The 17,205-nt window shown below is 37.4% G+C and overlaps 1 protein-coding gene and 1 pseudogene across 1 annotated transcript in view; both read left to right on the plus strand.

Annotated features, from left to right (window-relative positions):
* Positions 1–17,205, plus strand: part of PTCHD4 (patched domain containing 4) — a 164,047-nt gene that overhangs the window by 59,805 nt on the left and 87,037 nt on the right. The gene's annotated exons all lie outside the window — the stretch shown is intronic.
* Positions 612–17,205, plus strand: part of LOC102433680 — a 23,383-nt pseudogene continuing 6,789 nt past the window's right edge.

Here is a 17,205-nt window from a genome sequence, read left to right on the forward strand (position 1 = left end):
GTCAGTTTGATGCCTCTGGATCCATGCAGATTACTTGCTTTCTCACATGAACTCAGAGTTTCCAGATATGAGACTTTTATTCATCATCTAAAACTGAGTTTCATATTCATTTATTTATTAATTTATTCAAATATTTATTGAACACCTACTATGTTCCAGATATTTTGGGTTCTATAATAAAAAGCATCCAATAGAACTCATCAAGTTGTTGTTAATATAGATTTTACATTCTAGGCCTGCACAGGGCAGCCATCAGACAATAAGCACATCTAATATAAACGATGTTATATTATTGAAAAGTGATATAAAATCTTACCTAATAATAGACAAACATGTAAATTAACTGTCCCTCTGCTACACTCACCAGCCAATCAGGAGAGTATGCAAATTAACCCAACAAAGACGGTGGTTAATTTGCATACGTAGGGGCAAAGTGGCAGAGCGAAGACTGAAGGCTCCATCCAGAGCTGCGGAGACTGAAGGCTCTGTCTGGAGCGAAGGCCTGGGTCCTGGGTGCTGAGGAAATCCGGTGCCAGCAGCCAGGGGAAGGGAAGGCCTATTGCATGAATCTCTTCGTGCACGGGCCTCTAGTATAAACATAAAACAGGATAATGGATCAAGAGCACAGGTGGTCAGAGAAAAGCTTTTTAAGAAAAGATGAACTTGAAGCAGAGAGATTAAATGAAATGAGTAAAGGGCCACATGGCAACCTCAGAAGAGAGTGTCCCTGACAAAGAGAGCTATACATGCAAAAGCTTTGAGATGAACCTTGCATGGTGAAGTTAAGAAAGAGAAAGAAAGGGAGTGTGGCTGGAGCAGAGTAGGCAATTGTCTGAGTATTATAAGAAGGGGTTGAGGGGAGTACTGTATAGCCAGGTCATATAGGGCGCCGAGAACTTAGGACTATAGATGGAAAGCTATCTGAAGCATTTGAGACAAGAGAGTGTGCTCTGACTTAGACTTTAAAACATCTTTGTGCTACACATTGTAGCTATTATGTTACAGCATCTTCCACTACAATATGGAAATTAGTCTGTAATAGAGCGAGCATGGTTATAGGGAAACTGTGTAAAAGGTTACTGGAAAATCTTCATGGGATATAATGGTGGCTTGAAATAGTGTGGGAGCTGTGACAGTTGTTAAAAGGGATTAGACTCAGGATACATATTTGAAAATTGAATTGACAGGATTGGCTAAAGGACTGGGTATGATGTGTTAGAAAAAGAAGAGTCAAGAATGACCCAAGCTTTGAGGACTGAATATCTAGTAGAAAGAAGTTGCCACTTACTGTCATAGGGAGATTGTGGGAGGAATAACTTGTGAAAAAAATATCAAGAGTTTAGTTTTGCTTCTGCTAAGATAGAGATGCCTATTAAGCATCCAAGTGGGAAAATGTGGGGTTAGCTATATAATACAGTATGGAGATTGGGTTCAGAAGTAAAATCTATAAGTTGAAGCTGAAAATATAAATTTTGAATTCATCAAGGCACAGCTAAAAATGAAAGACATGGATTCTAATGAGATCAACTAGAAAGATAAATACAAATGGAAAATCAAAGTCTGAAATCTAATCCTGGGACCATTCTAATGCTTAGAGATTGGGAAAATGAGCCTGATTCAGGAAAAGACACTAAGAACAATCAGGCAGTGAGATAGCAAAAAAACCAAAACACCAAAAAACAAAAGAGAACATTTTTCCAGCAGCCAAGGAAAAAGTATGTTTCACGAAGGAGCACAGGATCAATTGTTCCAAAAGCTGTTAAGAAATTGTGTCCAATGAGAAATAAGAATTTTTTTTATGTGGCAATTTGAAGGTCATTAGTGACTTTGACAATATCTGCTTTGGCAGAGCGCTGAGGGTAATTTCAAGGGATTCAATAACACTTGGCATATATCAAGTGAAGATGATGAGTAAAGATAATATTTTTCAAGGAGTTTTGCAATAAAGGAGACTACCAATGATTGCATGGTGATGGGAATGTGCAGTAAAGAAAGAAAGCTTCATAGTAATGCAGAGAGAGAAGGAAATTATGGAAGCAATATCATTGAGTAGGAGAGATGGGACTGGATTCAGAGCTCAAGTAGAGTCATTGGCTTTATATAAGAGCGTAGAAAGCTCAGCTACATTTAAGAAATGGAAGGCAATATATATGGACAGATCCAGATAGATTGGTACATGTGGAAATTCTTTTCCGTGGCTTCAACTTTGTCAGTAAAATATTAAGCAAGTCATCAGCTGAGAATAAATTTGGGGAAGGAAGTGTTCATTTGAAGAAAGTGAAGGGAGTTTGAAAGAATCACTTTGGAAAACTGGAGAGTGAATTAAAGAAGAAAATTTAAGAGAATAACTAGGAAGCACTAAGGGTCCATTTGAAGTCTGTGTACATGAATTAAAAAAAGAAATCAGTTACCATGATTGCTAATCCCTTCCCCTCCCCACCCAGCCTTATAGCTGTTTCAGGGAAGAGTTGAGTAGGCATTGAGATGAATTTGATGAGGAAAAAAAAGAGGGTTTATAGTGTATGCAGTGACTATATTAGAAGATTATGAAAATTGTACTGATTAGGGTTAGCTATACTACCTAGACTATGTTGCAATAACAAGTAATGGCTTTGATTTACATAGCCTAACACAACAAAGATTTATTCCTTTTTAAAAACATTTTATTGATTTTTTTACAGGGAGGAAGGGAGAGGGATGGTTAGAAGCATTAATGAGAGAGAAACATCGGTCAGCTGCCTCCTGCACACCCCCACTGGGGATGTGCCCACAACCAAGGTACATGCCCCTGACCAGAATCGAACCCGGGACTCCTCAGTCCGCAGGCTGATGCTCTATCCACTGAGCAAAACCGGTTAGGGCAACAAAGATTTATTTCTTGTTCATATTGGAGTTTGGAGTGGGTCAGAGAGCTCTCTTGAGCACCTCTTTATGAACAGGGAGTCAGGGATCCAGGATACCTCCATCTTGCAATTCTGTCTCCTCAGTTTGTGCTCTTAGTCCAAAGGGGAAAAGGTAGAGGAATCATACCTATTTGTAACTGCAGCCAAAGTTACATCTCATCATATTTTATTAGCCAGAACTGGACAATAGCCATCACCTAACTGCACGAATGTGTAGAAAAGGTGGAGAGCAAATGGATTATTTTATGAGCATCAATTGCCCCCTTTCACAGAAACTAAGCCAAACAATAAAAGCAAGGAGAATTCATCCTTCATCATCATCACCATCATCATCATCATCATCATCATCATCATCATCATCATAGTAAAAAGCCGATTGGGCAAAAATATTCTCATTCATTGTGGGGTCAGAAAATTGCTTTAAGTTGGAGTCTGCACTACCTATTGCTGTAAAACAATCATGAAACTTTGTCATGTAAAACAACAACCATTTCATTATGCTCATGCATTCTGTCATCAGTAATTTGGTAAGGTCACAGTGGTGTCAGCTCTCCCCACCTCCAGGATGTCTAGAGTCTCAGCTGAGATGGTTTAAATAGCTGAGGGCGACTTGAATGTTGAGGGCTGGATTAATGGACTAGATCACCCCCTTCCAAGATGGATTCTTTGTTACGTGGTTACCATGTCTAGGATTTCTGAAGGACAATCTGGGCTGGAACTGTTGAATACTGCCATCTGAACATGGCATCTTTAACATGGTGTTCTCAAGGTAGTCAGACTTCTTTTATGGTGGCTTCAAGGAAAGTGTTTTCCAATACTTCAAATAGTACTTGACCTAGGGTAGACAATAAATTCATTAGGAATGAATGGATAAATGGTTGCATAGTGTTTCTCAAGTGGGTTATGATCTATTAGAGAGTCATTAAAGTAAATTAATGTATTATAATCCACATTTATATTTTACTTCAAGAATAAGGAATAAAAAGGAATAGGAAATATTAGAAGGTATTGAAGTAATATAGTATTTTTGTGTCAAACTTTTATTTCAATTTAACATATATGGGTATAATAGATCATGATGTAAGTTGTATTTCCTAATGTGAGCCACACAAAAAAAAGTTTTAGAAAAATTACTCTAGAATCTTCTTTGGACTGATGCCCTAAGCAGATTATGCAGATACGTGGAGATTTATTGATGGGGAGAACTCATCAGAAGCAGAGGTAGCAGCTCCACTTGGTCCTGCTGAAGGCAGTATCTCCATTTAGAAAGGGGAAGGGTAACCAGAGACAGAAGGTGGCTCCTTTGGGGCACTTCTCTTTCCCCAGGTGTGAGCGAGGAAAATAGCATATAGTGGGTCCTCTCAGTCTTGATGGTTGGCTGTAGTTCTTTAATGATTATGTTATAGTATTGGAAATGTTTCTCCACAAATTGGTTTTTGCCACAGGACCTGTTTTACTTATGTCCTCAAACTCATCAAAAGCCTTCCTAAAATAACCCCATTGCTGGAACAGAAATGACCTTATTATGATATCAAGAATGTCCAATTAGAGCTGTTACTCAGCCCATTAATTGCAGCCACCTAGCTTTTGGTGATAAAGTTATTTCCTTTGGTGATAAAGCTATTTCTTTCAGTGATAAAGTCATTTCCTTTAAAAAGGGTCCACCTATGATGTGAAAATCCCTATGCTTAGAGCAGTGGTTCTCAACCTTGACTGCACATTAGAATCACCTGGGAATCTTTTTAAAATCCTGATTTCTGGGCCTCATCCTCCGGAAATTCTGTTTCTTTGTTATGGGGTGGGGGCACAACATTAGTAACAAAGAAACTGAATTTCTGGAGGATGAGGCCTAGAAATCAGGATTTTAAAAATATTCCCAGGTGATTCTAATGTGCAGCCAAGGTTGAGAACTACTGGCTTAGAGGCTTGGAGTCAGAAGAGTTGGAGTCCAGTTCAGTCCCTTCCTCTTACCTACCAGTGATTTATTCTTTCTGAGTCTACCATGTTTTCTCTTGCAGAAGATGAGGAAGTCAGATGGATTGTTCTTTAACATCTCTTCTACCTTTACTCTTTAATCAGCGAATCATTTACTTGAAACTTACGCTATATGTTACCTCATCTAGATTTTGTCTCCTTGAGGCCTGGAACTGGGTCTACTTGGAATCTTTTCCAGTGTCTAGTCCAAAGTGTGCATAGTATGCATTTTGCAGAACATTGACTTATGGATGGCTTTGTCCTTTTAAAGTTCTTATAACAAGGAAAGTCTAAACATTTGGTTGTTTCTAGCTTGGATATCTTAATATCTATTTTTTATGTTATTCTTTAGTTTTAATTTTTATATTGGTCAGTTCTTCTATAGTATATGTGAAATGGACCTCCTGAATCAAACATTTTTAATTAGTTAAGACATTGGCTCACTAACTGGTTTCTGTGGACTTTGAAGGAAGTGGGAAGGGAGCAGATCTTGGCATAACAAGTAAGAAGTTGAATTTTATTTCAAGCATTTGAGGTTGAATTGACTATTATATAGTTTTTATTGTGTAGCACTGTCCAACATGAGTAGTAATTATATCCTACCTCCTTAATATTCTGCATTTTCTTTGGAATCAACCTTCATTTTTGTACTTTTTACTGTTAATGAGCGTCTTCCAGTGGTAGTTGGAATTTAGGAATGAGGAAGAGAACTGTTACATAATACAGTTTGACTCAGAGTGAGAGGCATATGGACCCATTTTGGTGATCTTTTTTTATCTCAGGAGTAGTTGATATGCTAGTTTAGACTTTTAAAATGGAAAGATTGATAAATAAGCCATATGCTGCCTAATATGTTCTGCCCTTGTTTCTTACCTCATAAAATCAGATAATAAATCAGGCTTGAACATTTAAGCAGACAGGGAAATGAGAAAGACATCAATTTATCCAGCACATGGTAGAACTATTATATGCTAGGTACTACCACCTCTCTAGCATGGACATCTCAGCCTTCCTCAAATACATGCCTATCACAAGCAAACTTAACCATTCTCATTAATTGAAGTTGACTTGCCACATCAGAACAGGCCAAGAAAACATATTACCGATGCAGGGAGCTGCAGTTGCCAATCAGAATGGGATTTTCTGAGGAGCTTCATCAAGGCAAATACTGCATCAAGGAAAATGCTGCAATTTAAAATCTTGAAACTGGAAGGGTGAAGAGCACCAAGGCTTATGCCATTGCTTTTTTTGAGAAAAGCAAAGTCTCATCTAGATTAAAAAAAAAACTATTTAAAAACTGGAGACTTACTTCTTAGATTCAGTTATTTTTTCAAGACCATATTTTCATACCCTGATATTTAATGAAAAGGAAAGTTTGCAGAGAAACATAATATAAATCCTTTGCTGGTTTAAAGATTATAGAGGCCAGCCTTAAGCTTCTGAGAACTGAAGAATCCCTGTGCACCAATTCCCACCTGCCTTCCTGGAACACTGTGTTTTATGTACCGTATGCCTCCAATAACCATATGTCATATAGTTTTTTTGTCCAGAAAAATTCTATTACTTAAACCTTGGCTTATAGATTTTATGTACTCTGAGAGTTCAACTTAATATAAAGAAGATCCTGCTGTTATTCCTACTGCCTCCCCACATTGACTTGGCCTAAATGGGAATAAGAATATATCCTGCCCAGTGATTGTTTCCATTGTAAGTATAACATCCTAAGCTAAATATTATATATATATATATATATATATATATATATATATATAAATAAAAGCCTAAGCGACCATCTGACTGTTAAACTGTCCAACCGGTTGCTATGACACACAATGGCCACAAGGGGGCAGACGCTCCAACTGGTAGCTATGATGTGCACTGACCACCAGGGGGCAGACATTCAACGCAGGAGTTGCTGAGCTGCGATGACTTGGCAGCTGTGGTTCTTGGGTGATGCACCCAGAACCAGAAAAGAGGGAGCCCAATTCCTGGGTGTGTTGCCCTAGAACTGCCCTCTCGCTATACAGTACTCCTCAGGGATGTCAGAGGGCCGGTTCTGGCCCATCCCCGCAGGCCAGGCAGAGGGACCCCACTGGTGCACAAATCTGTGCACCAGGCCTCTAGTATTTAATAATATAAAACAGTCAAGTATTATTTAAGAATATTTATTAATAGTATTTTAGATGACTTAAATAAAAAGTATAGAATATAACCATAGTAGTCAATGTTATAAGCCAAATAATGAAGGAAAGGAAATACTTTTATCAGAGAGAAGTAGGTATACAATTAAGTTAAGCTACTTTATAGCAAAAAAAACCCAAAACACACAGCAAAAACGAAGGGGGAGAGAGGAGGAAACAGGTTAGATGGCTCATTTCATTGAGTATAACCTAATCAAGATTTCACACAGAAAAGAGAGACTGATGAAAGGTTTCTAACTTGTAGATTTTGGGTAAGTCTGTGAGGAACATAGTAATGACTCATCATAATACTTAACAGTAAATCAATAAATTTACTCTATAATTTTACCACTCTCACCTTTCTTTCCTCTGTCATGGTTAAGCAAGGAGGCAACTTTATATATTTAACTGTGTTGGCACAATATTTCATGAATGATAAGTGCTCAATAACTATTACTTGAATAAATTACTTATAATTTCACTAGGTCACAACAAAGATAAAGGTTATTTTTTTAGAAATGAATATAAATCTGTTATATGAAATTGTGTGTGTTCTTTTAAAAAATGTAGAACAATGGCTTTTACACAAAGCCATTGAAAGTGATGATACAATGAGGGGATTTTGGATTTCCAAATATGAGAATTTAACCTAAACATTGAATCTTTTGTTTGTTGCTTCATGCAACTTCAAAGAATTCCCATGGCCATTTTATCATGAAAGTTGCTTCCTTATTTGTCCAGAAGTAATGAGGGCAGCTGCTTCTGTTAAATAAGGAAATAAAGTCACTCGATATTGAGGCCCTGAATGGCAAGCTGGGACTCTCCTCACAGGTTCTTGTTTCGCAAAGTTTGAAGAATAAAATTGTTGGACTAAAATATTTTAAGCAAAAGTGTGGAAGTTTATTGCAAGTGTATACAAACTCCCCCTGGTGAGGGGTCCCCTCTCTCTAAAATGGAAAAAAAAAAACCTAGTTCCATGAGTCTCTTTGTCTATGGCAGTGGTTCTCAACCTTCCTAGTGCCGAGACCCCTTAATACAGTTCCTCATGTTGTGGTGACCCCCAACCATAAAATTATTTTCGTTGCTACTTCATAACTGTAATTTTGCTACTGTTATGAATCATAATGTAAATATCTGATATGCAGGATGTATTTTCATTGTTACAAATTGAACATAATTAAAGCATAGTGATTAATCACAAAAACAATATGTAATTATATATGTGTTTTCCGATGGTCTTAAGTGACCCCTGTGAAAGGGTCATTCGACCCCCAAAGGGGTCGCGACCCACAGGTTGAGAACCGCTGACATGTGTGTTTTCCGATGGTCTTAAGTGACCCCTGTGAAAGGGTCATTCGACCCCAAAGGGGTCGCAACCCACAGGTTGAGAACCGCTGGTCTATGGGTTTATAAACACTCATAGTTTCTTTGCTTGTTCATTCCACTTTCTAGTTGGACCTTTCCTTATGTTATGTCCCCTGTTCTTCCCTAATTGGCCTCTTTCCCCTTTTCCCTGCATGGTATCAGTTTCAAAGTTTCAAAGCTCACCCAATGGCCCCTTCTTCTTCTTCTCCTTATCTTGTAACATTCTTGTAAACAATCTGGCAGCTTGGAGCTGTATGCATTCCTCTCCCATGGACCCCCCTTTCCCTAACTGCCTCTTCTGTCTCTAAAATCCTTTCAACATGCTGCAGGCATTCTGGGAATCTAGGGGCCCGGGCTCGAAACCCAGTGTGGGTTCTTAACTTTTCAGCGGAAAGAATTCAAATGCCAGCCAGCATAGAGTGTAAAGTGAAAGGAGTTTATTAGTGAAACAGTGAGACAGAGAGCTAATCCACAGACAGAGCAGCCCCCCTTTAGCAGAATTTGCTTCCTTTATTGAGGTCCCTTTAATTTAATAGGGGGTGGGTTGGTCAAGAAGCGGGAGGGCTATTTAGGATCTTCCTTGGAAATGGTAGAGATTTCTCAGAGGAGTTTTGTGGACCATTTTGTGTCTTTATACGGGTTTTCTATTTCCCTTCGAAGAAAAAATCAAAAAGAGCCTTCTCACTATATACTCTCCAGAATATGCAAGCTCAATCACATATGAAGAGGCAGCTGCATACAATCAGGGTCAGTTTGAAGACCTCAATAAGAGAAAGGACTCAAAGGAAATAGACACCCGCTTCACATGCGCCACAGGTACTAAGAATGTGCAGGTTGTTTTTGATGCCGTAACAGATGTCATCATAAAAAAATAATCTAAAAGACTGAGGTCTCTTCTAAGTTTTGCCATGAATGGTTAAAACGCATCCTCAGACCAAATGAGTACTTATATGTGGATCTCTCTAGACTAGAGTCTTGCAGCGACACAGAATGTAGTATATGGCAAACATCTGGACCTGACCAAAGGTGCTGTTTTGTTTTGTTTTTAACCTAAGTAAAAATGGGAAAGGTGGCCCTGCAGTGTGAAACTAAGGGCAGTGGTAAAGCTGGGCTCTAGTGTATTGATGATTTCTGTGTAAGTATAAATATGCAAATGTGTGTATACATGTATTTATAACTTTCATTTTCCATATTACTTTTAGGTTTTAAGAGTCACAACATATCATGAGGCTCAGGGTGAAATTAGTCCATGTTGGATCAAGCCGGTCTCTGCTCAGTTTTAAGCCATAAATTCGGTGGGGACGGGGGTAGTCTTATTCCCTTGTGAAAGGTTTCTGTAGCTTTTATTGACTGCCGCTGTTTCATACTGTATCTCAGAACTATTCTCAACCATCCACAGAGCCAAGGTAGAAACCTGTATCACTCCATTTTCCCTCCCAGGTTCCTTGATTCTGTTACCTGATCTCAACTTGAGCCTGGCGCTCCTTGGGATGCGCTGGGGACTACGAGCCTTGGAAAGAATGGAGCCAGCAGACCCCTGACTGTCCCTTCCTGCTTCCGACCATGCACTTCATATTTTTACATGACAATTTTCATAAAGATTTAGTTTGAGGAAGAATTCCGGAGGCTTAAAAAATGTTTGAAAACTGCTAGTTCTCTACCATTTTATTGTGCCTCCTTCATAATTTACTGGAAAGTAAAAACTAAACTTGAGATAAACTAAGTTTATTTTACAGCCTTGGTGGCTGTGCTTTGTTCAACTGTTATACCCACATACTTCCTGTCATCATTTTACTAAAGCGTTTCTAGAGGTGTGATTTCCGCTTAGGACCTGCAGTTTCTCTGTAGACAAGCCAACCTATTTTTAAGATGCAGAAAATCTAAAGGCATGGAGGCAATGACATCGCATGGTTGGCCGGGGGAACTGAGTGAGGCTGCCAAGAGACTCCAAAGGGTAGGATTATTTCTAATTTTACTGTATTGCAGGTTGGAATGTCTGTCTTACAGGTCAGGAAATTGTCTTGTAAAGGTACAGTGGTAGACCTCGATTCTCAATGAAAGAAGCCCATTGATTAAGTTGACAAGAGATAATACATTAGTCAAAAATCTCTCTTCTGGTAACCTTTTCAAGAAGTGGTTTACATATATCCCCTAACTAACTTTTCTCTCTTGATATATATAAAAGAGACCAAGCATTACTCAGAAGGCTATGTGATGAGTACAAATTAGAACACAGTGACGTCTGATGAATTTCCTTGTTCCCCTTAAAGAATGCTGCCAACATGCCCACCCATGACTCCCAGATTCAGTGTAATTCTCCCCTGGAAAGCTCTGCATACACAACACAGATGTTCACATGCTGGACCCTACCATTCTATGGTGGGCATCTTCTTTTGTTGAGAAACTTTCTAAGATGAGTCAGAATCACTATGTTAGTAAAGGAACTAAGTAAAACAGTGTTTCTGATGGTTCTTCCCTTCTCTTCCCTCTGTGAGCTTTTGATGATATGTTTCTTTTTGGTTATTTTCTTATTTATTCCAGTCTGTTTATCCCTTGGCCCCCCCAAAAAAATACAACTAAAAGACTGCTAATTCTTCATCATCTTATCCTGAGGGATAAAACCCCTAAATCAGCAGCATGTTGTATGAGCATTTCTGTATTCCTCCACGCTACCCAACCACTACTACCAATGTGCCATCTACTCACTCAGATCAGCACTGCTGTGTTCTTAGAACAGTCTGTCCAAAGGAGACCCTTCAGATTAATTGCTGTGTAGCTTCTAATTTCAATTTACTACACATTCTGCTCTTCAGCCAAACTGCTATATGCCCAAATACACAAGACTGTTTCATGTCTCATGGTTCCCCCACACCCACCTCCCGCCCCAGATGTGTCCTTCTGTCTCTCCCTTGTTTTGATTTTCAAGCCTTAAATGTCTTTTGCTCTATGGTGTTTCTTTACTGACTTCCAAACCCAAGAATGACTGATTTCTTGTTTTGTTTTCCCTTCTTTATATTCTATCTTCACTTCTATACTGAGTTATAAATCCTTCCTTAGAAAGGATTTACTCTTTTTGTATCCTCAGCAACTAGTAGAGGGGCTGGCCCAAGATACGAAGTATTTTAAAAATATGTTGGGGTTGACTGAATGAAGGACAGCTCTGGCATATTGGCCCACTTTGCATTACTGGCCTCACCTTTGGATCCTTATATAACACTTGAGCAGGTTACTCTCTGTTTTCACCTCTGCCATCACCAATAGATTTTCTTCTCTACCCTCTCTTTCCTCATTTTTGCACTAAAAAGTTAATTTTATGGCCTCCATCACCCAGACTCCCTTGACCTCTAGTTTTTTTCTGCCCTTTTCCTCCTTATTTTGACACTATTTCTATGGCAACTTCAGCCTCTGACAGGCAGCCACTCCTCCATACCTACAGTTCTTACTGAACCCTCTTGATCCTGTTTCCTCCCTTTATTCCATTAGACTTAAAGTGCTAACAGCATCCTGCTCTTGATAGTCTGTGTGCACTTCAACATTCCTTGTTGTTGTGTTGGTGGTGGTGCTGTTATTTTAATGGCTCTGACCATAATTTGGTAAGTAATCTCTCAATTAGGTATTTTTATTTATACTCTCTGAGGGACATCTATATCCTATTAATCCTCTCTATCTCTTGCAAGATATGATACAGCACCCCAATATCTTGTTGGATTTGATATCCTGCCCTGAAGTCCATCTGCTTGCCTTAAGTTCTTGCCTATCTCTTGCCAACCAACCTTCTTTACTGGATCCTACTCTCCACCAACCCAACTCCTGGCCCTCCCTAGACCTAGCAGCAGCCTGCATTTTCTTATCTGAATTTGATTATTAACTGACACCCCGATACCTGCTGCCATATTCTGCTTAACACATTGGACACCTTCAGTTTACGATATCCTTTGGACATTGTGCATTGTATCCACTTTTAAAGGCCAGTCTTGCGTCAGGATTCATTCCCCCCACTTTTATGATGTCTGCACTTTTCTTTCTCCGTAAGTTGAACTCTTGAAGGCATGCAAGCTTCCTCTGCAGACTTATTTTTGCATCATGTATGACTCCTGTGATATGTCTTTTTTGCGAAAGATAAAAATGCAAATATCCATGTTTTTACCATTACCTTGATAAAACTTGGGGCTGCCCTTAATAGAGGCTAAGCACTTTACAAAACCAGAAAGAGAAATGATCCCACTGGAGAATTCCATGTTGCCATAATGATTTTTAGGTCATGGTGGCTATTTTCTTCCTTGTACCTAGTTTAAACTGAAACCAGTTTGCTATGTAATTGTTGCCTTACAGTCATATTTTCCAAATATATATATGAAAAGAGGCTGCCTGTCCTTGTTTTGTGCCATGGTGTCTGTGCTTTTGCAACTATAAATAACATTGGCTCTCATTTCTGGCACATAACACTGCAAGCTTCTATCTAATTTGCTGTCCATACTCACCCTGAAGTCATTTTCAGCATTACTGCTTTCCAAGTATTTTCTTCTCATTGAGTATCTATGTCTCACTTTCCATAAAGCTATTCATTTTCCATTTTAAGGTTGACAGATATCCTTCTACCAACCTTTATTCTCTCTAGAAACCCAATTTTCTATTCCTGAGTGGCAGTGTTTTTAAATTTTGTTTTTCCCTTATTACCAAAACAATACATATTATAGGAAAAAATTAAAAGAAAGTATAAAACCACCATCCAGAGATAGTTGTTGATAAAAATTTAATATATATCTTTTGACTACAGCTATAGGTAGATAAATATGTAGATATTAGAGGCCCAGTGCATGGATTCATGCACTGGTGGGGTCCCTTGATCTGGCCTCTTCCCTCTCTCAATCCAGGACCCCTGGGGGATGTCAGAGAGCTGGTTTCAGCCTGATCTCCATAGGCAAGGTTGAGGGACCCCACTGGAGCATGAATCCATGCATGGGGTCTTTAGTATGCATATAAGATCTTTGGTTAATCTCTTCCCACCTTCCCCCCTCCCCGCTTCCTTCTAAGATTCATCAATCTGTTCTATCCTGTGCTTTGAGTGTCTTTCCCCTGGTGGTCATTGCACATCATAGCTACCAGCCGAATGTTCGAATGGTCAAACGGTTGCTTAGGCTTTTATATATACAGATATAAAACAACACAGGATAACTCTGTATTTATATTATTATGCAGCATTCCTTTTTATTGAATAGCTCGAGAATTTCCATACATACAGAAAATGTTAAAAAACAGTATTATATTATTTTTAATAGTTTTATGATAAAACTTGTATGAATACTGTTCAGATTAAGAAATAGAACATCACCAGCATCCCAAAAACCTTTAAATATCTCTTTCTATTCACACTCCTCTCCTTTGTAATAAACATTATCTTGACTTTTTTTTTAAAATATATTTTATTGATTTTTTACAGAGAGGAAGGGAGAGAGACAGAGAGTCAGAAACATCGATGAGAGAGAAACATCGATCAGCTGCCTCCTGCACATCTCCCACTGGGGATGTGCCCGCAACCCAGGTACATGCCCCTGACCGGAATCGAACCTGGGACCCTTCAGTCCGCAAGCCGACGCTCTATCCACTGAGCCAAACCGGTTTTGGCAGTCTTGACTTTTAAGATAATCAGCTCTTAGCTTTTCTTTATAGTTTTACTACCTATGTTATAATGTGCATACAAATATATGTTATTATATCTTCTTCATGAACTAAATGTTTTACCAGAATAAACAGATTTTCCATCTCTAGAAATGCTTTTAGCTTTAAAGTTTATTTTCTATTATTAATATAGCTTCATTGAAATATTTTCTTCATATTTAAGTATATGTTTTTGCATTCTTTTAAAATCAACCTTTTGGTTTTCTTAGATTTTCTATGTCCTGTATATTATAAATAGTTGAATGTGAAAATTTTTCCAGTATGATGGGAAAATCTTTGTCTATTAGCTGAAGAATTAGTCTCTTTAATATAATTTCAGATGTCTTTGGATTTAAATCTACCATTTTACTTTGTGCTTTCTATTTGTCTCACATGTCCCACATATATTACTATCTATATATTTTTTCGCTCTCTTTTTGGTCATCTTTCGGATTGACTTAATATTTTTTATACCTTTTTCTTTTTTGCATGTTTCAGATTTATGTGTTTGCTTCTAATTTTGTGATTGATATAGGGGAATTATAATAACCATACTTGTCAAAGTCTAAAATTTATTAAAACTTTCATTTTTCATCCTTATATAATAAAGAAGTTAGATCATTTAATCTTTATTTAGACCCCATTGTGACTTATATTTTATTACTGTTTATCATTTTAATTCTATTTAACATCACTAGACATTTTTTAAAAAAATATAGTTCATGGTCTTTTTCATTTACTCACATACTACTTTTTTGATTATCATTTCTTCTTGAATCTCAAATTTTTGGAGGTGGGACTTTTGGAGGTGATTAAGCCATGAGATTGCAGCCTTTATGCTTAGGATTAGTGTTCTTATAAAGAGAGTGCAGAGAGCTAGCTCCTCTCCTCTACCACATGATGAACACAATGAAAAGGGGTCATCTATTAAATATACCATATTACAAGGTGAAGGAAATACATAATTCTTTTTGTTTAAATACTACCTATATGGTACTTTCACAAATTTACATAGGAACTGGGTAAAAATGCCATTTGGTTCACTGCCAAATGTTTGATATTTCTGATTCATTGTATTTCATAAATGCAAAACTAAAATTGCCCTTTTTTACTAGGTTCTAAGATTAGAATGACATGTTAGCCTAGATTATCATAATATTTAGAGGTTCATTTTTTTAATTTGAACTTCATAAGCCTTTAAGCTCTAAGCATAGCTAACTAACTTAATTGGTAACTTGCTACATTCTTTATTTTTTTCTTAATATGGTACAATAACTTTAGGCATTTACCAAAATTTTATCCTATTACACTCAAAGACTGAATTTTGATATATGGTTGCACTATAAAAAAAACAAACTAAATTTGGAAATCCCAGTTATTTGCCCTTTAAATCTTGAAATACCAAATATACCTTCCAATAGATATATATATATATATATATATATATATATATATATATTATAAAACTATTTTAATGTCATGCTTTTATACTGCTCTCAGGATGCCTGTCTGGGCTGTAGGAAAACTAAATATTCAAACTGCTAAAAACTAAACCCTTTTCTTCTGAATTTCAAAAACATTTTCATAAATCCAACATTGGCATTATAAGACAGAATGAAAAAACTTCCTTTAGTCATCTTCTTTTATTATGCTAAAACTATTTTTTCTGTTGCAGAAAAAAGCAAAAAATAAAAATAATCCACAAACTTTAATATCCAAACAACTTTTTACCTTCCTCCATTTTACCTCTTACATAATTCTCTTGCTTTTGTAGGTCATTTATTTTTCTTAAAAAAAGTTTTTATTGATTTCAGAGAGAAGGAGGGAGAGGGAGAGAGATTGACACATCAATGATGAGAGAGAATCACCAATTTGCTGCCTCCTGCACACCCACTACTGGGGATCGAGCCTGCAACTTGGGCATGCGCCCTGACCGAAAATTGAACCATGACTTCCAATTTTTCGGGTTGATGCTCAATCACTGAGCCACACTGGCTGGGCTATTTTACTTTTGTTGTCTACATTATTTTATTCTAACTTTTATAAATACGTAATCTATATAAGTATTCTTCCAAATGTACCTCTATATTTAATTATATTAATTTACTTTAATTAAATTAATGATATTTAATTATTTAATTCAATTCCATTATCAAGGCATTAAGGGCTTATTTACTCTTGGCTGCCATGTACATAATATATATTATTTTATAGTCCTTTTAAAACATTTTCAAAATTATTTATCTTGATAGGCATTGGATCCCCTCAAATATAATATAATCTTGTTTGAAAGTAAGTTTATACTACATTCATGAGTTAATTCATTATTTCATTCCAAATTTTTATTGAGCATGTATTATCTGCTAGGGGTTATGCTATGTAGTGGGGAAAATGTGATAGGCAAGACTGATGTGATCCCTTCATTCATTGAGATTAAGTTTTCATTTTTATACATATGGAAAAAAATCAGGACTGATTTAGGATACAATCTGATATATTTTTCAGAGATAAAATAGTAAGCACCAGGAAGGGGCCATAAACGAGAAAGATCAAATTGTAATTGATTTGTTGAAGAAAATTCAAGGGGAGGTGGGACTTCATATCAGCTTCATAGATAGACAAAGCTTCTAATTACAGATGCTGACACAGACATTTTTATAGCTTCTCTGCCTTACCAACCACCGAAAGCAACTAAAGGGTCACAACCCCAAGCCATAAATTGAAAATATCTGCTATATTGGAATAAATTGAAAGAGAATGAAAGACTTAACCTGTATCTAGCTCCTTGGTTTTAAGATTCCTTGACTACTAAATGTCACAATTCTGAGAAGAGCTCAAACCATCCTTCTAATATTTGACATGTAGAAGCCGAGGCCGGCCTTGGGAGAGTCAGAGCAATGTTCCATAAGAACTCAGTCTAATGTAAAATGTTAGGAAAATGGAGCGAGGGTAAGATTAGTCTTTCTTGGTGAAGGAAGGCCTAGGTGAGGACTGGAGGGGAGCAATGTGGACTATCCCTCACCTAGGGAGCCCATCCTTTCAGGAGGGTCTCAGCAAGCCATCGGACCTCCTGAGTGCCAAAAGCTGAATGAAGATGCTGGACCAGGACAGAGGACACAGAGGAT

This window comes from Myotis lucifugus, unplaced genomic scaffold, assembly GCF_000147115.1.
Source record: "Myotis lucifugus unplaced genomic scaffold, Myoluc2.0 scaffold_111, whole genome shotgun sequence".
Lineage (NCBI taxonomy): Eukaryota > Metazoa > Chordata > Mammalia > Chiroptera > Vespertilionidae > Myotis > Myotis lucifugus.